Source organism: Bactrocera dorsalis, chromosome 2 (assembly GCF_023373825.1).
Source record: "Bactrocera dorsalis isolate Fly_Bdor chromosome 2, ASM2337382v1, whole genome shotgun sequence".
Classification (NCBI taxonomy): Eukaryota; Metazoa; Arthropoda; class Insecta; order Diptera; family Tephritidae; genus Bactrocera; species Bactrocera dorsalis.
Window position 1 is genome coordinate 103,233,606 of NC_064304.1, and position 27,850 is coordinate 103,261,455.

At 38.2% G+C, this 27,850-nt stretch overlaps 1 protein-coding gene across 3 annotated transcripts in view; it reads left to right on the forward strand.

The window, feature by feature from the left end:
* The window catches only part of LOC105232669 (cadherin-87A), a 146,902-nt gene that overhangs the window by 15,908 nt on the left and 103,144 nt on the right, over positions 1-27,850 (forward strand). For all 3 annotated transcript variants that reach the window (XM_049450550.1, XM_049450552.1, XM_049450551.1), the window contains exon 2: positions 27,294-27,363. The gene's annotated coding sequence lies outside the window, so the exon portion shown is untranslated. The remainder of the gene's footprint in view (positions 1-27,293; positions 27,364-27,850) is intronic.

The following is a 27,850-nucleotide window of genomic DNA, read 5'->3' on the forward strand; positions in this document are numbered from 1 at the left end:
AAAACAATGGTTCACACTGTCTTCTTGACTTTTCTCACTGGATGTGAAAAACTTATATTGGTCTCAGTCTGGCTTAATTCACACTAAACTTCGGTAAATAGAAAAACCAAAAACAAGAACGAACGCAAACAATAGAAGTGAGTTACCTATCGCCTTTAGCTTGGACAATAAAAAAAGTCACATGTCTTCTGTTGCACGCAACTTTGTTGTGAATATATAGTTATTTCGATTGTTGTAGATAGAGTATGTACTATATGTGGGTCCAGCGCAGAATCGGCTTCTTTGCTGGTGCACAAATTACAGTTTCTTTTTGCTGCAGGTTTTCAGCAGTATTTTACTGCAAACAAACATCCAGTATTTAATAAGATGGTGGCTTGAAAAGTCGGCAACATTTGGAATTTCACTAACTTTACTTAGTGTAGTTGTATGATTTTTGATAAGTTTGGGGTTTATAAGCTGTGCTCGGCTTGACAAAACTAGCAGTTTCAGTATTAACTTAGAAAACTTTCTGAACTAGTCATTACTTCGAAGTCGTAGAAAATTTCGTCTATCTTGGAACCAGTATTAACACCAATAACAATGTCAACCGAACAAAGACCAAACTTTATAAGTCGCTCCTCATCCCAGTTCTTCCATATGGTGCAGAGGCATAGAAAATGAACATCTGATGAGTTTTCGAGATCAAGGTTATGCGGAGGATTTGTGATCCTTTGCGCATTGGCAACGCCGAATATCGCATTCGATGGAATGATGAGCTGTATGAGATATACGACGACATTGACATAGTTCAGCGAAACAAGAGACAGCGGCTATGTTGGCTAGGTTATGTCGTCCGAATGGATGAAAACCAGCTCTGAAATTATTCCACGCAGTACCCACCGGGAGAAGCAGAGGAAGAGGGACACATTCAATTCGTTGGAAAGACTAGGTGGAGAAGGACCTGGCTACACTTGGAATCTCCAATTGGCGAAAAACAGCGGGAAGGAAGGACGATTGGTGCGCTGTTTTAAACGCGTAGATGAAGAAAGTATGATTCTTCTCCATCTAAATAATTTATAGAAAGGATTACAAATGAGCCATGGAATACGTAATAATTGATGTAAAAATTTTTTGTTGGTTTTCAAGAATTAATTTCTGTTACTAACTCTGAAGAAAGAGTTCATGGCTTGCAGATTGATCTCGATTGTAGAGGTTATCATTGAGGAACGTCAAACCTCATCAGCTTTCAAAAGAAAAAAGAAAAAGAGCAGAAGCTCGAATTGAGTTCATAGAATATCATCTTGAGCAAAACAATATTTTTCAAAAAATTGAATTTCTATACTAAAAATCACCGACTGACTAGCCTCGTAACCTTATCTAGCTCACTATTAAATTTTTTGAGTATGTATGTACGTACATACCGACATACTTATACACATCTTTTAATTTCTCTAGGAAATAATTGACCGTACGGCAAATGAATTATTTCACTTTTCTTTCAACAAATGTAGTCGTCGTATATTTTCTTCGCAAACTTGTGTTTATACCGCCACCAACTTGAAACTAATGCTATAAATTCACTTAATGTCAGCTAATTCGGAATTTTCTTATAAAAGTAAGTAAGTGAGAGTGTGTGTGCGCGCAGCGAAAAGTAGCTAAATTGAAAATTTTTGCACTATAAAGAAGTATGTGTGTGTGTATTATGTGTATTCAGCCTCCAGTTGCACCCGCCACCTAGTTGGCTGCAGGCTGTCTTTGTTGGGTGACTTTCGGTTGGGTTTGCTCTATTTCTCACGAGCGAACTCTCGCAGTGTCATACTTCGCCTGCCGCCTTCTACTCGAAGCCAACTGCATAAGTATTCCCTCTTTGTATTGCATACTTGCCATTTTCGGGTTTCGCCAAGCGTCCCAGGGTACGAATATATGCATAGTAGAGCATTCCGTTTGAATTAATTCAGAATAATACCGAGTTTTCTTAAAGTTGCACCTGGAGCCGACACACAAGAATATATATATGTAGGTATTTTCATAAGTAAAATGCAAAGTTGTTGAACTGTAAAGTCTTTGTCGAGGCGGCTAGCTTTCCTTTATTCCATTAATTTCCTAGGCGCATTTGTGCCAAATCTTCGAGTCCGAGTGCGCAAATTAATTACAGTTAGTTAGAATTTGAAAGTGTGTCCACTCACTATGAGGACTATTTACAAACCTAACTACATAGATACATACATATGTACGTGTATTTTGGGTTCGACTGCAGGTTTCACTGCATGTGCTTACAGTGTTGACGAAAAGTATGTCAACATTTCTGCGGGCCACAATACTGCAAACGCGAGAGATAGTTGCTTGGGTTCCTTTTTTACTTTGTACGCTTAAAGTTCGCTTGGCAATTCCATCATAGTGGACGCAGGATTCCAGCGATGGAAAGATTGCGTCTGAGCTCTATGTTGTTTTCCAAATTTTTACTAACGTAAACGTTCCATTGTTCGACCATGAAGAAGTTCGAATAGCAACTAGTCGTCTGAAGAACAACAAAGCTTCGGGGGTCGATGGGTTGGCCGGTGGGGAATAAGGAGCAAGCCTCAGCTTCTTTGTAAAATATGGTCGGAAGAAAGCATGCCCGACGATTGGAATTTAAGTGGGGTCTACCCAATTTACAAAAATGGAGACATCTCAACATCGCATATAACGTTCTATCGAGTATTGTGTGAAAGATTAAAACCCACTGTCAACAAACCGATTGGATTAAAAGTGTGACTTTAGGCTTGAAAAATCATCAGCCAATTGACCAGATATTCACCATGCGCTAAATTTTGGAAAAGACCCGTGAAAAGTGGATCGACACACACCACCTCTTTGTTGATTTCAAAGCTGCTTTTCACAGCACGAAAAGGTGGTCTTTATGCCGCGATGTCTCTCCGAGCCGTTCGATACTAAACGAGGTTTCAGACAAGGTGACTTCATATCGTGTAACTTCTTCAATACACTTCTGGAGAAAATATTTCGAGCTGCAGATCTGAATAGAGCAGGTACAATCTTCTACAAAAGTGTACAACTTGGTTGGTGAATGCCGATGACATCGATATCATTGGCAATAACAACTGTGCAGTTAGTTCTACTTTCCAAGGTTGGACAAAGAAGCGAAGCAAGATGAAATATCTGCTGTTATCATGCAAACAGTCATCGCACTCCTGATTATAACAACCATAACTTCGAAGTCGTAGATAATTTCGTCTACCTGGGAAACAGTATTAACACCAACGCAGAATAACTCTTGCCAACAGGTGCTACTTCGTACTGAGTAGGCAATTGAGAAGTAAAGTCCTCTCTCGATGAACAAAGACCAAATTCTACAAGTCACTCATCTTCTCCGTCCTGTTCTATGGTGCAGAGGCATGGACGATTTCAATATTTGATGACCCGATGTTACGAGTTTTCATGAGAAATGTTCTGCGGAAGATTTATGGTCCTTTGAGTATGGGCAATGGCGAATACCGCATTCGATGGAACGATGAGCTGTACGAGATATACGACGACATTGACATAAATCTGCGAATTAAGAGACAGCGGCTACGCAGGCTGGGTCATGTCGTCCGAATGGATGAAAAAACTCCATCTCTTAAAATATTTAACCCAGTACCCGCCGGCGGAAGCAGAGGAAGAGGAAGACCTCCACTCCATTGGAAAGACCAGGTAGAGAAGGACTTGGTTACATTTGGAAACTCCAATTCTCGCCAAACAGCAAAAAGGAAAAACGATTGGCCCCCTGTCTTAAAAAAGAAAACGAACGTCATCGTTAAGATTTTTTCAACGATTTTTAGTGAGATACCAAACGAGTTTTTATAGTATTCTAAGCTCTCTTTCAACCAGTTTCTGTCGGATGCGGTTTGCATATAGAAAACATTGTCAGTCCACACTTTTTTGAAATGGAAAATGAAGCCAGCGGATATTTAAATCTGCCAGCATCCAGGGACCTTATTATGCAAATCGATTCGGAAAAAAAATGTTACTCGAATTTTTTGTTATTGGCAACGCGATTTTCACATATTCAATCCTATTTTCAAAAATATTCGTTAGCAACACAGGTTGGTGTAACTTTTGCATAATTATAAGATTGATACTAATTTGAATATAATACATTTGAGAAACAGAATAGGATCCAGGTGTTAATGTTACGGGTATTAAATGCAATATTTATTCTCAAAAAGATATATTTATCAGACTTTAGAAAACCACATCTCAAGTCAGATGTAATTAGTAAACGCAAATTCTCTTTAACAAATAACACGAATAATTGTCTAAGCCACTGTTTACCTGTATATATATATATATTCACACCCCTCTAAACATAAAAGTAAACATCCATGCACCAATATATACCTTCACAGTTAGAAATTTCGCCTTCACTCATTACATCAACGGGCGAACTTGGCCAACTGTGAAATGCTGAAAAGTGTGAGAAGAAAAATATTGAGAATTCATTAGTGTTGTATACCAAAATGAAAGCAAAACGTTACAAAAACAAAAATACAAAAATAAAATAAATCAACTAAAATCATCAATGGAAGACTTTGTTGTTGCGCGCACAGATGTGCCACAAACTTTTCAGCTAATTGTCAGCGGCAACTTTTCGAATTGCAACCGAATGTTACATGTTGCTTAACCCTTAGTTTATATAATATGGTATTGAGTTTTCTTAGCTCCATGAGGTGTAGCAATAAGAGATAATACCGTCTTTGTTTGGAAATATATAGTCCAGTCATTATAGTAAGTTCACCTCTGAATTCGATATACCCATTTATATGTCTGTAAATACTTGTAGATATACCCTACCATATGTATGTAGGTTTTGAGACAACTTTAGGGTGTCAATATACAAGTATTTACAGACATATAAATGGGTCTATCGAATTCCGAGATTCTTACCTAATTTAAGCTTAAATGACTGGACTAATAGGCTGACACATAATTAAAAAAATAAAAATTAATTATTAGATAAATATTTGTAGCAGCAAGAGTACGAAAAGTCTAAGAAGAATGAAACTTGTGAGCTTTGCCAAAACGGTGTTAGGAGTTCTTAGCTGTAGATCAACAGTTTAAACGTCTTTTTTGTATATATCTCAGCAAAGTTAATTAAAGTTCGATTGTATGGAACTTCTAACTGAAATATATACTATATTTATATTCGAATAGGTTAGCTTAGCTTAGTCTGGTAGGCTAATCAGCCACGCACAGAGTTTAGGTCCCTTCCGAAATATTCAAGTAAAAAAGTATAGCATTTCTTCATTTCACCCCTATCTCTTTAAAAGTGAACAAAGAACCAAAGAAATTAAAGCAGTAAATGACGGAATTTCCTACCCATCCATACCCACACAGGGGTTAATCTAAAAGCACTTCGTTGCCGTGTTTTACCGCTTGTGAAGAGTTCGACCGATACTAACGAAATTATAGAAGTTTTTGAAAATTCTAAAAGGCAATTAGTTGCATAAAAGCAAGTCTCTTAGTTGGGTGGCGTAAAGTATTAGTGAGTTGAAAACATTGCGTTAAAGTTAAGACTTGATTGTGTTGGTTGACAATTTCAGTCAAAAGCAAAAACTGACTAGACATTCCTTAGAAACATACTTACATATGTACGTATATGAATGGTAAAGCAAATGTTGCGCGACGTCTGGCAAATTAATATACAATAGTTTATAAATTGTTTGAGTTGCAATACAGTAACAAATCAATAATTTTAAAGATTTTTTAGTTATGCATTTTAAATAATTAACAAAATGGTGAAATATGATAAAATATTATGTTAGCCGTGGTAGTAAAAATTATTATGCATTTTTCTTTTTCTTTACTGACGTAGACACAGCTTACGCGGTTATAGTCGTGTTAACAACAGCGCAACAGTTGCTATTCCTTTTCGCTACTCCAACTGTTCTTTCCTCCTGCTTCCTCGGGGGATACTGCGTCGAATACTTTCAAAGCTGGAGTGTTTTCGTCCCTTCGAACGATATGTCCTACTCAGACTAGGCGCTGTCTTGAACTATATCAATGCTGACGATAGTGACGAAGTGAGAGGTGTCAGAAGTCAAAATTACAAAGAACAACGTTTGAAAAATTATCATCTTAAATATGTAAAACTGCATTTAATATTAAAATATAAAAGTATGTGTTACTTTATGTATGTATGTAATCATTTTAAGTTAGATATTAAGTTAGAGGTAAGAAATTACCAAATACGCTACGAAATGCTTCGAGTTGTTGGTGCGTCACGCGAAAAAGGTCCCGAGTACAAAGTGTTAAAAAAGAGTGTGTAAAAATGTTTTGGAAGAAGTCATTAATTTACCTGGAAACCTATTGAAAACGGTTAAGAGATTTTTCAGATATTCCAATGAAAAGTTTGAATTCCGTCAAATTGTTGGGTTCCTTTAATCTAGTGTTTATAATAATCAAAAATCTGAATGCTAACAAAATATGTGCCGTAACCGAGGGCAAGCTAATGCTTGGACCACCAATAATTCACATTAGACTAAAACGACCTTGCGATCACCCAAGTATATTGTCCAGCATACGTTTACCTCTCTAGTGGACCACATAGAAGTAAGTGTGTCGATAATAATTATAACTTTCATCTCTAAATAACAAAATTTTTCTAAAAGCTCACTCGCTGAAATTTGAATATATGTACGTAGGTATTTCAAACCGGTTATTTTGCTTTTAGCGCTTTCGTAATTCAACAGTTAAGTGGTTAAATATCCGTTGGTTATTGTTATTGCTTTTTGACATACTTCTTTTGCGCTCCTTTTTGCATAATTATTTTAAAGGGGTTATTAATCTTGTGTGACTCATGCCGAGTGCGTGCAATTAATTTAATATTTGGCGAAATAAGTTCGGTTAATAAAACTATCAAGTTTCCTTTATTTTGTGTTTCCGTCTCGTATATATTTAGTAATTTGCAAAGACAATTTACAAAGTTTCGACAGTTTGAGATAACTGTTTACGTAATGTTGCAATCACACCACAAACTGGGGATAACTACGGGTATAAAAACCGACTTATTGATAACTTAAAGGAATGGATGGTATTTTCTTGTACTAATCGCTCCACTGGTCCTTCCAATGGAATGAAGGGTTTCCTCTTCCTCTGCTAGCACTTAAATCTTCTGCGAAACCTTTCTCTGGAAAACTAGTGAGGTCGACTAATCAGATGTTGTCAGCGTCTATGGCTCTGCACCATATAGCAGGACGAGGTAGAGTTTGGTGTTTTGTCGAGGGAGGACTTTACTTCTCAATTGCCTACTCAGTTCGAAGTAGTACCTGGGTTGGATTTCGAGTAGTAGTTCGTGCAGATTGTTGAGTCTCCCCTGTTGTGGATTGGGCAGCACACTTAATTTCCAATCATTGACCATGCTTTCGTCCGACCATATTCTACAAAGAAGCTGATGCATGTTCTTCAATTCTTCGCCGCCATATTTAAACATGTAGCTCAGTCGGTAATCCATCGGCCCTCACCGCTTTGTTGTTCTTAAGACGGGTAATTGCTATTCGAACTTCTTCTTGGTCGGGCACTGGAACGTGCGCTCCAATACAATACAATAAAAATAAATGCATTTATATAAATATTCCTTGGTTTTTCTCGTCAACGCTGATGTAAAAAGATTCAACTTCAAGCATTCGTTTGACCTCCTTTTGCTGTTCTCTTGTCGCCGCCACAAATCAATTGCTCGTATAAGCACCCTCGACTCATTGAAGCGGCGCTGAAACTTTCATAACCATAACGCTGATAGCACTTACCACTTACCAATAACAACAGCAACAATCTCCCTTATCGAAGGCCGAAATGCATACAAGATATGGTCTGACTGCATGCATGCTTTGCGTGCAGTAGCTTCTGGTTGACCTCTAACCATAGCCAAGTACGCCAACAACAACCGTCGAATGGCTAATAACAGTCGAGTTCCAAAGCGCTGATGCACTGAGTTCAACCGGATTGCAGTGTGGTGATGTGAAGTGGAGTGAAGTGAAGTGAACGGAGCTAAGCGCGGAAGTGCGTGTGCGTCAACCGACTAGTAAGTGGCTTGCGGTTTTGAAAATCAAATTTTCTATTTTTCAGCAGTTCGACTGCAGGCGCGACGCAAATGTGCAAATGTGCGCTTTCATATGCGGAAACGGCAAGAGAGCAAGCAATGCGCATTGGTGGTAATGTTGGCAGGAGTGTCAGCAGCTGGCAACCACAGAGAATTCCTTTTTCATCACTTAGCTATTTCCTTTACTTGTGGCTATGTAAAACCCTGTATAACTCTAGTACGAGTACATACCATACCATACCAACTAGACTGTTATGCAACATGCATTTGTGGTCTCTATGTGGCCGGCGTTGCTGCTGTTGGTCGGTTGCGGCAATCCCAATCTCGGCAACGAGCAATTACAATTACAAATTTGTGCTGTCGTGCGTTGTGACTATGTTGCTACAGCAACTGGATTTGTGCTGCCACTCAACTGCCAGCGAAATTTTAAGCCATATTATTGCCGGTAGTTGTCAGCAGCTTGTGGAACCATACATATATACCAGTCCCAATGTGCGATTTCTGAGCTAACAGCTTTTGTTGCACGAGTATGTATGGTGCACAAATTTTCAACAGCTCTGCGGGAAATTAAAGCTAGCTGGGATCGACCATTGATTCCTGCTTTGAATACTAAAGGAAATGAATGTAGTAGGTTGTTTCATGCGCGGAAGTTTACGCAGAAGTGTGAATATAGTGAAAATAGCGCAGAGCTCTGGGTCACATGTCCCTTTTGATAGTGGTGACCCACGCCCGCAGAATGGGGCTGACATATCGAGAAGACTGCGGCAAATGTATAGAGCAGGGCACCATGGAAACAATGGTGTATTTCTTGTGCATTTGCCCCGCATTGGCTAGACTACGCTGTAATCATCTGCGGTCACCACGGTATGATACACTGGGGGATGTATCGATAGTGAGGTCGCAGATCCTGTTAAAATTCGTAAAATTTATAACTATTTCTCATGGACCTAGTAACTGAACTCCATCTACTATCGCAAAGCACCAAACTGGTGTATGCGTGGCTTATTGGCCTAATTGGCTCCCCCAATTATCTTTGATTGAGCTCAAGAATTAAAATAATGAAGATAGCTCAGAGCTCCCGGGTCAGTCACATGTCCCTCTTGGCAGCGTTTTCTACTTCTGGCATTCATATAGACCTTTACCAAATTTTTTTGATTGAGCACGACATAAAATTGCTTTTTTCCTTTGGCTACGGCCATTTTTACCCATTTTCACCTCCCAAAAGACTCTGCTAATTATGTCAAGTTTGAATTGATTACTCCATTCAAAATTCAGATACCGGAATACCACAGTAGAACGGGTATTTGCCGATCGCGCAATAGCTTCTTGAATATCTAACTAGGGAAAATCACCTAAGAACTCTACTGACTACGTGCTGTCTAGTCATTGTTTGATGCCCGTTGAACCGGCTCAAGTGATGAGGAGCAAAGATGACTACCTTTCAGATAGTTTCTTTGGCTAAGAGTTTGTATGTGGAAATCGCGCTTTCACGGTATTGGTTTCAGGTTGACAACATCTGAGGAATATCTATTATATTTGTGAACATAACCGATCCACCTTACACAATTTATAAATTCTTCTTTTTTTATCAAAATAGAGGTCCAAGGCTGTTGTTTCCTTTTCGTGGGGGCGTCTTTTACGTGGCGGGTTCCAAACACAACGCTCAACCCTATAGAGGGATAGTACACCTTCTCACTTTAGCTTGCCTTCAAATGGATATTTTACCAAAAATACTTGATCTAAGACCGGAAGTCGTGAGCTGCATGAGCTATTGGTAAAATAATAGTTTCTAGTCATTTCCAAGCGAGTGGCACTCAGAGAACTTTCCTCCCTTACGAGAACTCTGATACATGACTCCTTCTCCTTATCCAATCGTTCAATTACTGTGCATGAATTGCTTCTGGGTTTGAAAACTAGACAGGAATTATAGTACGACTTGGTTCAGATTAAAGCAACGTTGTTTCTGTTCTCCATAACCGCACTGAATTTTAGGGTGTAATATGTATGTATATGATATCTTCGAGTTTTGGTTTCTTGTTTGCAAATCCAAAAACTAGCTTCTCAAGTATCAAAACTATATACCATCTGAATATACCTGTTGCTTTCTTTTAGTACTGTTGTTGACAACAGCTCAAAGTTCTTTCCAAATAGTTTCGATTGCTGAGATCTACAGTCGAACGTTGGCGTTTCCGTCGTAAGGAAGGGTAGACCATTGTTCGGCTTATTCCGGTATGATTGCCCGTTACACCAAGCGAAATAATATGGAAAAATACTTAAATTCCAATATTTCTCTAATATGGGTTTACATGAGACTATTAGGATTAACCAGCGATCCGTATGCTTTATTTACTTCACTTCCATTAAAAAGTAATGCCTTTTTTGCTACAAGGTAACCTTCTGCTTCTCAACATTCGCTTGCATATTTCTTCATCAGTACATTTCCGCGTTACGTTTTAGCAACGTCATTGCGCCTTGTGTGGGGCAGCAGGTAAGTCGGTGTGGAAATCTTTGCAACAGCCATGCACTTAATGCTGTTGCCATAGTTTCGGCTGCATTTGCTTATGGCCACACTGGATGGTGTGGCATTTTGCTGTGTACAAATGCTTTTATTTACCACAAATGCCAAATGGCGCCAAAGTCTCCACATCGACATATGTATGTATAAGTGAGTCTACAACGAATATGCTTAGATAAGAGGTCGACTAAAAAGTTCATAGGCTGGTGCATAGATGGTATTACTAATATTAAATTCATATAATTTGTAGTCACCCCCTATTTTTAAAAGATATACGTACGTGTACATATTTGACACCCGTCGAACTATTAGTTTATGAGATATAGCATTTTAGGTGAAGAAACTTGTGTTGGATTACAAAAAATGGATCCTGCATTAATAAAGCATTGTTTTTTGGGAGGAAAAAAATACTGTTGAAGTCAAGATTTGAATTGATCAACATTATCTGAACTCTTCATCAGGGAAATCAACCATGGAAAGGTGGCTAAGTTTGAACGAAGAGAAATAAACACCGAGGATCCTGAAGGCAATGGACGCGCTAAATAAAGTCTCTAAAATAGTTTCGGATGCCGGAAGTAAAGTGAAGTTGTTCGATGCTCTACTGAACATCTAGATTATATCACTAACGAATATTTGGGTATGAGAAAGCTCTCTGCAAAGTGGGAACCACGTGGGTGGCTGGCAAGCTCACGATCTATCCAAAACAAAAACAAATGGTTGATTCGGAGCAGTGATTGAAGATTTTTAATCGTAATAAACACAAGTGTTTGGGTCGATATGTGACAATGGATGAAACATGGCCGAATTATAATTATAATATTGTCGTATAACTCGTACAGCTCATGGTTCCATTGAATGCGATATTCGCCGTTGCCAATGCGTAAAGGACCATAAATCCTTCACAGAAAACTCGAAAACTCGTAACGTCGACCCATCAGATGTTGTCATCGTCCATGCTTCTGCACCATATAGTAGGACGGGAATAATGAGTGACTTATAGAGTTTGGTCTTTGTTCGTCGAGTGAGGAATAGTCCGAAGTAGCACCCGTTGGCAAGAGTTATTTCGAGGCTGACATCAATGGTATTCGACATATGTGATTATTTTCTGTCCTGAGACCTCAAGAGAATTGAGAGAAATTTAGTAACAAATCACCGAAATTGAAGCTTATTTTGAGGCTTAAGGCAAATGTTTTATAAAAATAGTAAATAAATTTTTTTTTATTTTTTTTTACCGCCATAATCGGTGAATAGTCCTCGAAGATAACTCCCATATTGAATAACCAAATCAGCTTTTATCAAAAAAAAATCCATGTTAGCCAACGAACTTTTCAGCGCACCTAGTTACTTATACCACTCCTACCATATGTATGGAAAAGCAACTGTATATATGCGTACATATGTATGTGTTTGGGAGTGTGTGTTTCTGAGTTTGAGCGATTAAAATATCGATAGTGCTGGTGATGCTGCTGCTGCTGTTGCTAAGAAAATATGGCATCGCCTTCACAACAGCGCCACTACAGACCAGCTGCAATATGTTGGGGCAAGCCATCGAGGTGCGTCTGATGTGATTTTCGAAAATATTTCGACGCCAACAATAAATCGCACAAAATCGGCAACGGAGCAATAAGTGAACTTACTTGTAATATTTTTGCGACCGGTTTTTCTTGCTGCCACTGCTGTTCCCGTACTGTTGTTGTTGTTGCTATTTGTGATTACTTTGCATTTATGTTTTTGTTACTGTTTTGTGTGTTGCTGTTATTACTTCTATTCGTACTTGGTAAATATTTTTCTTGCATTTTTTGCGGTTTCACAGTCTATATTTTTCTTTACTTTTTTCCATTATTTTTTTACACTCAGCTAAACTCGTTTGTAGCGCGTATCAAATAGCAGAAATACTATAAAACGAAAAACTTGTGCGGGAAAAAATTTCGTACATAATACTGTTCATTTCTTGTTTCTGTAGCAATAATCTCTGTGTTTTGGTGTGCTGCGGTAATTCATTTAGTGTCGAACACTTAACTTCTGGAAGTTGAAAGCAAAACGTAAAAAAGTCTAAAAATTTAAAATTATTTTTTGTTGTTTTTAAAGTTTTTTTTTTATATATTTGTTATTGCACTATCGCAAAAGTTTCATAATAAATCTGTCTAAAATTAAATGTTTTATCATGCACTTTAATAGTAATGATAGGCGACATATCTGGATACTGTCCCATTAGCACTCGCGACGAGAAGCTAAAGATTTTGGTGTACGAAATTTGTCAAAATTGCAATGATGAAGATGAGGTGGAAACATGGACACTTTCTACTCCATTGTTCAGCTTGCGCAAGACTAAGGTTGTTGTTATTGTTGTAGCGGTAGAATTTTGCCAAGTTGACAGTTCTTGGTCGGAAAAAAATCCGGGTCCGTTCCGGTTACGCAGACCCGACTGTCGTGGGAACGGCAAGACTAAAGTTCAAGTACCTCGGTTAGAATTGGCTGGTATTGAAATTAGCTGCTTCAATAAATTTGTGGGAGGCTGCTCATAAAATTCTTGTTCTCCGGAGGCGGTTGCAAATTTGTGGGACCCTAAAGCAAGACTAAGCCCGAAAAGATTTGGATATTACCACAATGCGATGTCAAGCTCTGAGCGCTTTCGTTTGTGTTACGGAAGACGAACTCCATAACATAATGCGATATCAGACAGACTACGTGATAGTATTGTAATCCAATTATGTGACCTCGTCGAAGATCACATGAGAGCTTATTTTGATTCCGTATGCCGCCAGTGCTTGGAGAGCTTGTATTATTTGTAAGTAAAGAAACCCTAAGGATCCCTCATGCCTACACTGAGGTCATCAATAATGGCGTTATTGAATGTGAGAAGCTTTTTGGCCAAAAACTCCTTCAAAGCCTTTTGCTGTCTCAAACTAACCAGACTAAATTGTCAAGTAAAGAGTTTTATGACGAGCTCTTTTGAGCTAAACGGTACTGCAGTTCGCAAAAGACATTAGACCATCCTCATCCAGCGCTTTTTTACCATTTCCAAGCTTGAATCAATTAAAACTTTTCATCGGCTTAGATTAGGTTAGATTAGGGAGTTGATCTGAAGAGATCGCACCTGGACTGCTATATGTAATTCCTTGTGAAGCCATAGAAAAGAATAACTCCAGAACTCCGTTTAATTTCCATTCCTGTCACTTCGTGTTCAAGTCTTGATCTTTCAAACACGGGGCAGTCAAAAAGAAGTGTTGAGTTGTTTCTACCCCATCATCTTCCCTACAACTTCTGAAGAGGGCGTCTCGTAAGATTTCCAGCCTTACATCGGAAAGGCAATAGAGCAATGGCCTCTTAAAAGCCCCACAACTATGGAGGGGCTAGTCTTACAGAGGACAAAGAGATCACTAGTCCTCTTGGGATCGAAGAAGCCAAAAGGCTTTTGCGACAGTGCGTATAGAGATGATGGCCTAGCTCAGGCCAAGCCTCTGCGAAGCCCAGATACTTAGTAATAGAACACAAGAGTATACGGGAGCTCCCATTATAGCGATAGCTGTTCTAGGGTGCCTTTCCTTGCTAGCTCATCAGCTTTACAAGTTCCTGCGATTCCGCTGTGGCCTGGCACCCATACGAGTTATATCACAAAGACACTCGATGCTATTGATAGCTAGGTTAGGCGCTTTTTGTCAAACCCTGAACGTATTGTTAATGACCCTGAGTGGATGATCACTTCTCTGAAGGAGGCTGCACTCCGGAGCAGTGATTCTACTGCTAACTTAATGGCTGTCAGGAAGTCTGAAGCTGAAGTTGATAAAGAGCTCCTGACAGTAAACCCCTCCACCAAGCTTTGGTCTATTCGTAAAGAAGTTCTCTGCCCCTCTCCTCCTTCATCGACTTCCTTGGCACTGAATTCTGAATAAAACTTAAAGATCCTTTTCTGAAAAAACCTTACAAAAAGACCACCATTAATGCGAAGATCGAGTATAAAAGCCTTTTTGTTGGCTGAATACTCTTTTGCAGTGTGGTTTTCTTCCTCAACAGTCTCAGATAAAAACTAATCAGATTAAATGGGCAACTAAAAAACGATCTAACGAGCGATTCTGAGTTTAACGGTACTTTAGTCCACTAACAAGTTTATCAGGTCAATCCTGAACCAAATATTTGTTTAATTTTTGCAACTATGCTAAATTCCATTGTTTTAGTATTTGTTACACAACACATGTAAATGTAAATAAATAAACTATACAGACTATATGCCAGTTTTATTGTGCGTCGAAGCTTAAAAATTAATTTATTCAATGAAATGCTTAGTTCGGTCTACGCTCGACATGACTGATGGTTGTGTTGCGTACAAATGTTTTAGTTTATCTGCCATTTTGACCGCATAATATACATACACAAATACATTCTCATCACACACACACACCCAAATGCACACAAATATTCGGTTCATTGTTGTTTCGGTTAACGCTGTGGTAAATGCTATAAATTAACTTGCACATAATTTACACAACCACATTTGAGGATTTTTACATAGAATACATTGTATAATGTTGCATGCAACTGGAATTTTGTGGCTGCAACTGCATATGCTGCAAGGCAAATCTTGAAACAAATTAGTTTCTACAAATTCGAATCAAATATTGAGCGATGGCAAACCAGATTGATTGAGTGGTGGATAAAATGATTGAGAAGTGATTGATAAAATTATTGACATTTCATGTGCGATGACGAGAAACCAGCATTGCCATGCGTATTAGAGGATGTAAATTACCCACACGACATTTAAATGAAAGTAGTGATGGAAAAAATTAATTGAATACTCGGGGGACAAGCATTAGAAGACAAAAGAATTGTAGCGAAATCATGTTAGATGGAAAAAATCATCTTCGGATTGATTTAAATTGATCGTTCTTCCCATCTTTCTTGTATCATTCTTCCCATCTTTCCTGCACGGTTCTTCTTTTCTTTCTTGCATCGTTTTTCCCATCTTTTTTAAAGGGCTCTTCCCATTTTTCGGTGCCTTGCAGATTACATCAACAGCACCCATTGATAACGCTGACAGGTGTATTGCCGCGAAGGTCGCTCTAAAGCCCAAAGAAACTAGGCATATGAAGGCGTCCAAACAGGGACACGCTCTTCCTTCAACTGCTGCTCTAAAAACGTGATTCACTGCGTCGCAGAGTCTATTCCTGGTGGATTTTTCTCAGCTCTTATAGCGACGAGGAATATGTGGACGGGGTGAAGTCCCTGGAGAATAGGCGTAAGGAGCTTTTTCACGGTTGGCTCGCAGCTAGACAGGAAGATTGGAGGCTAAGTTTTCTGTAAAGAGCTTTGCTTCAGGTTTACTTTTAGGCTATCGCACCGCTGCAGTGGTTTCAAGGCAGCAGTGGCTACTATTAAGGGAGCAGTAGAGAAATTGCTCCAAATTCTTCTTTCCAGGAGGTAACCATTCGCTCTGACAGCAGAGCTGCAGTACTAGCGCTAAGCTTGCTGTGTGTTTTAGTTAGCTAAGAAATGTCCCCGCACCCATCGGAGTGAGAAGGAGTGTGTTTCCCAGTTACCGTACGTTCTGGTCCTCGGCCCAGAGATCTTTCTTTGTATATCGCCGGTGTCAACGACCAGTTTATGTACGATTGCGAGATCATTTTGAACTTGAGTAAAATGCATGAGATTTACTGAGTTTCTAGCTCTCAGCAAAGTTCGTCTTCCCGCAATAGTTGACAACGTTGTATGGAAGAAGGTAAAATGGAAACATCCCGGCACTTTCTTCTACATTGTTATAACTTTGGCGAACAAGGTGGCAGTCGAAACTTGCATTAGCCGCATTAACAATTTTGTGATAGGCTCAAAGTGATTTGTGGATCTTATGACAGGAACATCCTTTAAGGATCGACCTTATTAAACCAACCTAATATAACCGAAGAACTAATTAAAATATATAAGAGTAAGGAAGTTATCGGCGCTCTTTTGTCCTAATCGAAGGAAAGAATGTAGACTAGACGACATTAATATAGTCTTAGAAATAAATCCAAATGGGTAAAACACTCCAGCTCTGAGAGTATTCGACGCAGTACCCGCCGGGGGAAGCAGAGGAAGAGGACAACATCCATGCTGTTGGAAAGACCAGGTGCAGAGGGATCTGGCTGCCCTTGGAATCTCCAATTGGCGCCAAACAGCGAAAAGGAAGAGCGACTAGTGCGCTGTTGTAAAGAAGAAGAAGTTGGAGTTCTGTGATAGCCATTCACTTGGGATTGGCTAGAAACGATTCTTTAACATATGTATGTCTCAAGCAGCTCACGACTTGTGCTCTTAGACCAAGTAGAATAGACCTCTGCGTAGACAAGAAACATCCGTTTGAAGGCGAACCTTCCGTCCGCAAGGTTATGCGCTGGATTTGGGACCCGTCATGTAACAAACACCCCCAATAAAAATTAGTTTCTTAAACACTTTAGTTTAAATACAAGTTCCCGAACCGTAAACCTATAATTAGATTTAGTCAAGTTAAGTAGTCACATGGGGTTCCTCGGCCAAAAAATTACCTATTTTCTGTTTTTTTTTATGTAAAAAATATTATATAGAAGAACTAAAGTTATTATTTCGACGATACGTATTTTACGAAGATTTTGTGAAATTTTTAAAGGAAAATATTCGAAAGTCGGTGACTATGTAGCTGATCTGGAACGCTCAAATTTTCAAGACTGTATCTTCAAAACTATTACTCATATCAAGGACAATATTTCAGAGATGTAGTAGCATTATTTAAGAGAATTAAAATCCAATGCACTTTTTGAACCCTTGACACCCATCTAACCCCTCAATGACAGTATTTACTGTTATTGAAAGACACTTTATCTCCATTCTAATCAAACTATAAGCATGATTTTTGTTAGTTGGGCTTAATCAAATGTTTTTTTTGCCGTTTTTAGTACATACATATGTACAGGTATTCATATGTAAATATGTTTGTGCGACAGCATAAAATCAAGTGTTCGTTTTGCTGACACAACTTTCCCGCGCTATGAGCCAATGACAAATACCACAACTCACATGCACATGCAAAATTTCTATTGTCCAAGCAATTCATAACAGATAACCAAACGTGATTTTGGTGCATTCCATTAATATACTGCATAAATAAATGTCAATTTTATTTGGCGAAATTGTCATGCATACTCACGCAAAGCGTACTAAAAGAGAGGAGCGTCAACACACATACATATGTACATACATATATAAAAAAAACTCTGAGCTGTCTATATATGGTGTTTATCTGAGTAAAATATCGAAATAAATGGATTTTAAAATGTTTTGGTTTTTTGTTTATAAGTGTTTTAGCTTGCAAATATTTGTGTTAATTGTTTATGACACGCAGAGATATAAATAAAAACAAAAATGCCACCTGTTTGTTAGAGATGAGCATTTTATATATCGAAATATTATCTATAAATAGATTAAATCATTTAAATAAAAATTCTTTTATCAGTATTTAACGGGTGATCCAAGTAGAGGTATTTACAATAGTCTTTTTTTTGACAAATCAGTAATCAGTATTCAGTTCAGTATTCTTCGGCATTCCATCATGGAAAGACTTACGCCTGAACAAATCGTTCAACTTTTTTACGGAAATTCACGTTCTGTAAAAAATGTGTTTCACACGCTTCGTTCTACTTATCGTCAACATAAACGGCTGAGCGTTCTATTCAGAACACCATCAGCCATCTTGAGACCTAGCATTCATTATTGGATAATATTCGACCGAATAGGCCACGTCCAGCTCGCAGTGAAGGAAATAAAGCAGATGCTCGAAGTAACAGCCCTCGGCCGAAAAAATCCGAGTCAATTCCGGTGTCTTAGAACCAGCTGTTGTGGAAATAGTTACTTCTGGTATCGTAAAACCGGCTGTTGGCGAAGAATTTGGAGGAATGAGAGTCGTAAGAAATGATTTCAAGCGATATACTTGTGATGCTGACCGTGAGTTTGCTTAAAGTGTGGCCTGTGTGGCTACTCTTTTTTAGTCCTGCAGTTTCTGGTTGACGGAATTTGAAAATAGCGTCGACTTCACGCAAGCGAAGGATATTTGTAGTTTTTTACTTCTGGATATTTCCAAGGTTGCCAATTGCAGACGTCTAAACGCTGTCAATACGTTGATCCTTCTGCAGTTCACATCCGATTCGACTCCTCTAACAGTTGTTGAAGTATTTCCGGGTAGCAAAAGTTGTCAATGAACTCGATCCCATATTTGTCAATCTTTTCTGTTGGAATAATTTACTACCATGACTTTCCGGCAGTGCGTTCAAGCTTGAATAGGTTACTGATCTTATGCTGTTGTTGTCGTAACGGCTATCTAGTCCCCGTTAGGGTTGTAAGGTTCAGATAAGTTGTCATCAAAATCATCCAGGAAACGTGCTGTTTCCACGGGGTTGGACCATAGGGAGAGGGGTGTCAGATTTGTAGGGTTAGTTGGACATGCAAAGAGGTGGTGGAATAATGCGGAGATTCGTTGCATGCTGGGCATATGTTTGATATGTCGGGGTCAATTTTGGATAGGTAGGGGTTTAACATAATACAGTTTCCAGATCGAAGCTGCGCAAGGATCTTACTGCCATACAACTGTCTTACGATTCCCACGACAGCCGGTTCTAGGTTACCTGAATTGATTCGGATTTTATCCAGGTTAACGGCTGTCCTTACGCAGGTCTTACCTCGTATGGATGATTTTACCTTTCACGTCGGGCAGTTCGTGCAATAAGCGACAAACAACACCCGCGTAGTCTAATTTCTCGTGTTGTCGTATGACATCCTGTTATCTTGTGTAGTGTGAGTGTCCTTCATCCAGAATGAATTTCGAATTATTTCGCTTAGCTTGGATTAGGCGGTTTATCTTGTGAGGTACTTTCTTCTACTTAATATCACTAGCTAGATCTCGATGCTACTATTAAAAAGTACATAACTACATATGTTTCTATTAAAAAAAATATATCGTGTACTTAAATATTCTGTCGCTTAATTGATATACACATATCGATATTGTTATTCACCATTATTCTTTTTAACTTTATGCATATATTTTGGTAAATGCCTGTGGCTTGAAGTAAGTGTTTTACAATAGTTTTAAAATATAAACATATGTACATTCATGCAAATATACTTGTATTTGTGATTTTACTCCATTAAACACAACGTGTTTATTTGCAAAGCAATTTGCGCCAAGCCTACGTGCCTGCTGCTGCCGCAAATATACTTTTCAAGTATCACTTTCTTTGCTTATTTCGAAGCGTAATAAATCCAAAAATGCACAAAATAAAAACTGTGGAAAATTCGTTTATCACAAACTGGCTAATAAACATGATATGTGCAAAAATGTTGAATTCATTTTGCATTCATGTAGAAAAGGTTTTTCATTGGAATTATTAAAATATGACTCAACTAACGGTTATTCGATAATTGTAACTTAACTATATCAATATTTATAAGGTGCATACGGATTCTTGGAAACTTTTCGTTTCTGCCTTCAAATGCACACAACAAATTTTTCGATTAATTCCATAAATTGAAATACAATATTGTTTCTGATACTTTTTTATATTTATATATATTTTACTTTTTAAATATTTTTAAATTTAAACGCCTGTAAAGTTGAAAGTGGTTGGAACAGTGGTTAATTGCTCACAAGTACCAGGTTGTTCAATAAGTTTTGTCGTTTGATAAGAAAAACACAATATTATCATTCAAAATACACTTTAATATTCTCCCTGATCATTAATACACTTGCTTCAATGGTCCTCCAATCTGTGGATCCCATCCCTGAAGTCAGAATCCGGAAGGTCTGCAAAATACGCTTCAACAGCCATTATGACCTCTTCATTTGATGAAAAACGCTTGCCACGCATACAAATGGAAGTCGCTGGGGGCCAAATCTGGTAAATACGGTGAATGCTCCAACAATTCGAACTTTGATTCATGGATTTTAGCCAATGTCAAAATGCTCTTGTGACACGGTGCATTGTCCTAATGTAAAAGAATTTTTTTCTTATGCATACTGGGTCTTTTTCACGAATTGTTTTCTTCAACTGGTCCGAAAGGTTGCAATAATATTCAGAATTAATTGTTTTACCACCTTGCAAGTAATTCACAAACAAAATTCCTCTCGCATCCCAAAAAACTGGCCGATTTTCGGACACGAACTCGTTTCGAAGCCGTACAACCAGGTTCACACTAATCTTAAGTCTCTTGTTTTGATTGAAGATCATGGTGATGGAGCCAAGTCTCATCCATAGTGATGAATCGATGCACAAAATCCACTTTATCCCTTCCAAATGTTGCTGAGAATGTCGCATTCGAATGTGTTTTTGTTCCATTGTCAGCGAATGCGGCACCCATTATGCACAAGGCTTTCTAAAACCCAAAATTTCATTTATAATATGGCTCACACTACCTAATGAGATGGGTAAAGCCTCTACTAAATTTTTCTCAGTCAATCGACGATCTTCTAAAACCATATCCCGTATTTTGGCTATCATTTCTGGTGTTGATATACTTTTTGGACATCCTTCAATTAATGTATCAGAATAATACTTTGTCTGAATGACTAGTGCGCTGGAAGTATGCCGTCTTATGACCAAAAATTGTCAACTACAACTGTTCGAGCCCTCATATGCCGAATATGTGCACTCCAGTTCCAAACATTTTTTAGTTTCGAACATTTTATCGAAAATGTCTATCTAACTGTAAGATATTAAGTTGTCAAATATCTCCCTTCCTCTTTTTTGCTCTTTATTCAATGCTCTATAAAAAGTGTTACTGTGATCGGATTTAGTTCAAATATGCGCCGTTTCGTTCAATAATCTGTTTCCATCTAGAGGGCAGCTTCATAATATCCCCCTCGTAGAAGCCCCCCTCCTTATTTGCTGAGAAACTTGGACAGCCATTTTTTACAAGCCTGTTTTGAGTTCAACTTTACACCAACAAGGTCGTTCGCCATGGCGAGGAACAGGTGGTAATCACTTGGCGCTATGTCCGGGCTATATGGCGGATGCAATAAAATCTACCATCCGAGCTCTTGTAGCTTCTGACAAGTCATTAACGAAGTGTGTGGCCAATACTGGACGCTTCTGGTCGATCTCCTGCTTCAAGCGGTCCAGTTGTTCGCAGTAGATGGTAGAATTAACCGTCTGGCCATATGGGAGCAGCTCATAGTGGATGATTCCCTTCTAATTCCATCAAACACACAGCAAAACCTTCCTGGGCGTCAATCCCGGCTTGGCCACTGTTTGAGACAATTCACCGACCTTCGACCACTACCGTTTTCGCTCGATATTGTCGTATGTGATCCATTTTTCGTCGCCAGTTACCAACCGTTTCAAAAATGGGTCGAGTTCGTTCCGTTTCAGCAGCATATCCCAGGCGTTGATTCGGTCCAGAAGGTTTTTTTTTGTCAAATCATGCGGCACCCAAACATCAAGCTTTTTTGTGTATCCAGCCTTCTGCAGATGGTTGAATATGGTTTGGTGACTAACTCTCATCTTCTGGCGATGTCAGGAGATGCCACATGCCGATCTAACTCGATGTTTTTCATGATTTTATCGGTTTTCGTCATCACAGATCTTCCGCCGGCTGGATTATCCATGGTGTCGTTTTCACCCGCTCTGAATCGTCGAAACCATTCCTCCGCAGTTCGAAGTGATAGAGTACCATCCCCCAAAACACCATTAATCTCACGGAAAGTTTCTCTAGCGGATTTGCCTTTAACGAAGGAAAACTTTAAAATTTTAAAATTCGCGCGAATTTCGGGTTTAGTGAACTCCATGTTTATACGTCTATAACTGTTGAACGCAATATCCAAACTAATCATGCATGGCGTGGTTTGGTAGGTTATGTGAAGACCTTTCAAATAGTATTGACAAATCCGAGCTCTGTAGCGCTTTATACATAGCCCCGAAATTCAAAAGACAAAAAGAAATTCGTAGTAAATTCTTTACCGATAACAGTATGCCTGTATGTCAAATATAAGTAGATGAATTCGGATAAATACTTCCGTTAGTCCCCATATACCTAACACATAGATTTTCGAACTTCTAGTTTATAGTTAGAAATTGCGAGAAAATTATTCTCAAGGGTATGAAATATTCAGTTACACCTCAACTTAGCCATTTCCTTACTTGTTTAAATTAAATATATATTCTTGTACATACATATATAAAATTGGCATAAATACCTAAATAAAATATTTATTTTTACTACTTGTTAAAAGCTAATTGAATTATTTCAACTGATATTGATCATAGCAACAGTTTATTATCGATATTTTTTTATATTATCAATACAAAATTATAGTCCAAACGTTTATCACTCATGGAGATTTTGATATTCACATAAAACAATTCTAATAATCACATTTGCAAGCAATTAACTTTAATAAACAATATAATAAATATTCATTTGCAGACAAACACATACATACATATGTACGCACATACATGCGTACAATACATATCCTTTTCAGCAATTATCAAAACTGCATTGAAATACATATTTGCTTACATACATACGTTTGTGTAGATATGTCCGTATGCAAATGAAACTATTAATTATTCATATTAATTGTTTATATATTTCTCTCTGAATAAATTTGTTCATGTCCATAGGAGAAATTGAAATACCAATTTCAATTAAAAAATTCGGGATATTGCGAGTATTTCAATGGCATTATTGCCATTTCTTGCTGAAAATATGCCACAAGTTATGCGTCGCTAAGAAACATTTGACTAATAGCAGTTTTGATTTTTTGCATTTCTAACGAATTTATCTCTTCTCTTTGTACGTGTCCAATAAAAATACTAATTGTAGCTTTTTGTACTGTGAAAGTACATTCGAGGCCATTATGTATGGAACTCGATTTCTTTTGTATAGCCACAACGGGGACACTTGCAGAAGTCCAGAACCCAATTTTCGACGGGTTTCAAGCATTAATCGGCCGTTACTGTTGCAATTTCACATTCGGTATTCGTACGAAGTTCATCAATCGTCGCCAGTTTGTTGGCATAGGCCATAGACTTGACGTAGCCCCACGAGAAAAAGTCAAACGGCGTCAAATCGCACGAAAGCGGCTAATTGACTGGACCATTTCGTGAGATAACATGCTCACCAAACTTGGTTTTCAATAAATCGAATGTGACATTCGCTGTGTGACTTGTGTCGCTGTTCTGTTGGAAGTACATATTGTCCAAGACGAATTCAGCTAATTTGGGTAAAAAAATATTCATTCATAGTAATGTGCCGATATTGATCATCATGGAAGAAATACGGCGGAATGATGCCGCCGGCCCATTAACCGCACCAATTTTTCGGAATGAAGTGATGACTCATGGAGTGGACGAAGCCATTCAGCCAAAAATTAGTCTCATCGCTGAGGATGATTTTTCGATGAAAATCCGAATAACTTTCAAGTGGTTGCTCAGTTGCTGGTTTCGCTGGCGTCAGCAATATTCTCGACACTACGGACTCTTTTTGTCTCACTGACAAGGGAACATTTTGTACTGTGTCTGTGGATTCAAATTTTTTCACTAGACGCTAAATTATTCATCTGATAGACGATAAATTGTTCATCTGACAGGACGATTATGACGACCATAAATTGAAAAATGATGCAAACATAATCGATAATCTTTGCTTTCTTAAGTACCTAGAGATCTTCCCAAGGCGTTCCAATACTGTTAGCCTCAGCCAGTAATTTTATATCGATAGTCTACACTTTTGAAAATAACATACTAAAACTTTAATTCGTTATCTGAAGTAGTTCTTGAGCTGGGGCCTTCTTAAGTGACGCTGCTCGGTTTAATCAGTTCAATCAGTACAGCCAGCTTAATTAGTTTATCTTTTAACTTCAAATTTGCCGTGATAACTCCGAAAAAAAATAGTCCGATCTCTATCAAATTTTTCTGCATATTTTGTATATGGTTAAGAGGAAGGGTGGTGTCTTCTATCGGGAGCTCTCCATCAACTCTAGTTTTAGACTACCAGTAACGTCTTTCGAGCGGAGATGGCTGCCATAAGTAGCATAAAATATATTGCTGCGAAGAGCTGCTTCCTTTAGAGAGCTGTGCATTCATTCTAATTGCCGAACGGCTATACCGACTTTTAGCTTGCTGACTGTGCACTCAAAACAAGTCAGTGCATTTTCTTATTAGCAATTGTTTCATGCTGGAAATTGCTTTCGCTGAAAATTGCAAAGCCAATGCGTTTGCTAGAGGGGGCACCACTTCCCAAATTTTATTCGATTGAAAGCGAGTCGTCCGTAATGGCGCTGGAACTTTGGATATTCAGTGAGCTCATCAAGCGCTGGTCAGCAAACAGAACTGTAAGAGGTTCTCGGAACTCCTAGCAAAGCCAATTTCGCCCCAAGAAAAGCATGAGATCTATCGTTTTTTTGTATCAACCCTATGATCTAACCTTCGACCAAGGGAAGTGTGGTATTTGCAAGGAGTGGTTCCAAACATTTAATCCAACTGATTCTTGAAGCCGCCAACTCAACTATCTCTCACAGGAGCCTATCGTATCGGGATTGCTGTGCCTAGTGCAGCGAAGATATTTAAAATGCCTAAAACAATTACACATAATCATAGTTATTTTCTGGTTGGCCAGCTCATTGGCCACGCCAAGCTTTCGAGCTTTTTGAGCACTCAATTGAAATTATTTGTTCAAATATTGTAGAGGTATTAACCGATTAAAATATCTACATATACTTACATATATTTGTTGTATTTGTTTCTTGTTGTTTCAAATATTGAAATCTACTAAATATGTTTACAAATATTAATGTGCAATGGTTTTAAAGTAACTTTGTTTTTCCATTTAAAAGCTTATGCAGGCTTAGCCTAGCATTCGATTGTTGAAACGGGTGATCCAAGTAGAGGAACTTTTTTCAATTTATAACGAAAGTTTCCGTGGAATCATTGGTCCATGTTTCTTCAAACACGATGCCACTGGGAACGTAACCGTCAGTGGCGCTGCCTGAAATTGAAACTCGTTGTCTCGGCGACAATTGGTTTCAACAAGACGGCGTCACTTCCCACATATCGCATGAATCAAAAAATTTATTGAGACAACACTACGGTAAGCAGATAATTTCATGTTTGGGGCGGTCGATTGTCCACCAAGATCATGTGATATCACACCGTTAGACTTTTTCCTGTGGGGATGTGTAAAGTCTGAATTCTATGCGGATAATTCCACTTCGATTCAGGCCTTGGAGCGAAGCATCACACGTGTCATTCGCCAGTTACCAGTCAAAATGCTCGAACGAGTCATCGAAATTGGACTCAACGTATGGACCATCTGAGACGTAGCCGTAATCTTTTCTTTAAAAAGTAGGAACATCGAAATGGATCACCCTTTATTTGTCTATTTGGAGAGAGCGAAATTTGCATATTTTTGAATATTTCTGTAACTAAATTACACCGTAATGATTTGCCCACACATTGCACGCAATTTACACGCTCATTATCTACTAACTCGACGCTCATGGCTCATAAATTTCCCATGCGCTCTTTAGTTCACCCGTTTACCGTGTGGGGGTGGCCACACAAGTACAATTATATAATTATGCCGACCGTAATGTTTCTAAATGAAATTGAACAGAATTAAAAGCTCGTGTCACTAGCGAAAAGTAAACTAAAATTTATTACCTTCGTTTAATGTGGCTTCCGAAAAAGACAATGTGGAGAATGCCGCTTTTGGTATGAGGAAATAAGTTGTGTGGAGAGAGTTTATGCCCAAGAGTGTCTAAGTATGCCCAGCTGAATGGGTTGTCACTTTAAATTGAGGGAAAGTGAAGTTAGCCAATTCATTTGGGTGGTCGCAGCTTGAAGATGATAAATTTGTGTTACAGAACTAACCAATTGCACTTAATGAACAAAACTTTACGTATTCGTCTCAATGTTATTCGACGAATAGGAGGTTTTACGAATTATAAATTCGCCAGTGAACAGCTGCACCTAGTGGTTTGCCATTTTTTATAAACTTTTATAGATATATTTGTTGGATGGTCGGATAAATACGTCAATACTCACCTCGCGTCCGAGTATAAAGGTAAAGAAATATCCGCAGAGTCTGCAGAAAATTCACAGAGTAAACTGGAAGTTCTCTAGCGGAATAACAATGAAAACGTTCGCTAAGCCTGTTCTTCACAATCTTACTTTCCTACTTTGCAAAAATTAACTCTCCCCCTAAATTTTTTTCTTTGTTTCCGTCATTCTAAAGCGTTGAAGTGTCAACGAGACCAGTTTTTTATTTTGTGGAATGAACTGTTTCAGGTTCTCTTACCCAACAACGGTGAAATTAGCGCTCTTATAAGACTATTAGTCTTCAAAACCCAGTTCATATTCAATCAGGTCTTCTAGAACCTAGGTTTGTCTTTCGCGCAAAAAAGTTTTTAGTCAATAATGAAAAAATATTTGCCTAACCTTTTAACTAAATCCAAGCTGGTATAAAACAGCGAAGATTTCGACTGGGAGAATAGGACTCAGACCTAAGCAAATTTTTGGGACTTCTATTAGATAGCCAGCTGTGGCATTCAATTTAGATCAAATTATTGAAACCAATGCATGAGATCGTGTCAACTATAGGGTTTTCAAAAACTTATTACTACTTAACACTATTTGTAAAGGAACATATCCTGAAAAATACCGGGAAAGCTGACTCCTGATTTTATAAAGTAACATAGTAATAATATTTTTTTTAATTATTTTTCAGATTGATTCGTTGACAGCCAATGAAACTTTATGCTCATTCCAGCGCTTAAACCATAGTTACGTGAAACAAGGTAAGCAAAATAATTTGTATTAAAGTCTGCTGAGAGAAAGCAACTTTTTCCGAAAAGAGTTCGAGTTAAAACAAATTGATACGAGCGAAATAAGAGGAATGTTAAGCGAAGCAAATAATGAATATGTTTTAAATAATTTTAATACATAAAATATTTAATGTTTTCATAAGAAATATGTATTGGTTTCATTTCTGAAATGGTTCATACAATCTGTTCATTCATCATTAACGAATTTTTAACCAAAAGTTATCGGAAATGTATCGCTCAACTAAAATTAATGTGCCCAATTAAAATTGAATTAAAATATTTCTCAACAAAGGTGTTAAACTGTAGCCATCAAGGAAGTCTTAACTTCGGTTGAAACCGAACTTGTTATTTCTGCAGTTTTTATGACATTTTATTGGAGTTTACTCGAGTAAATTGTAGTCGTTTAGTCTACCATTAGCTATAATTTAATGTTAGCGTTGTCGCTTTCGAAGCTTAACTT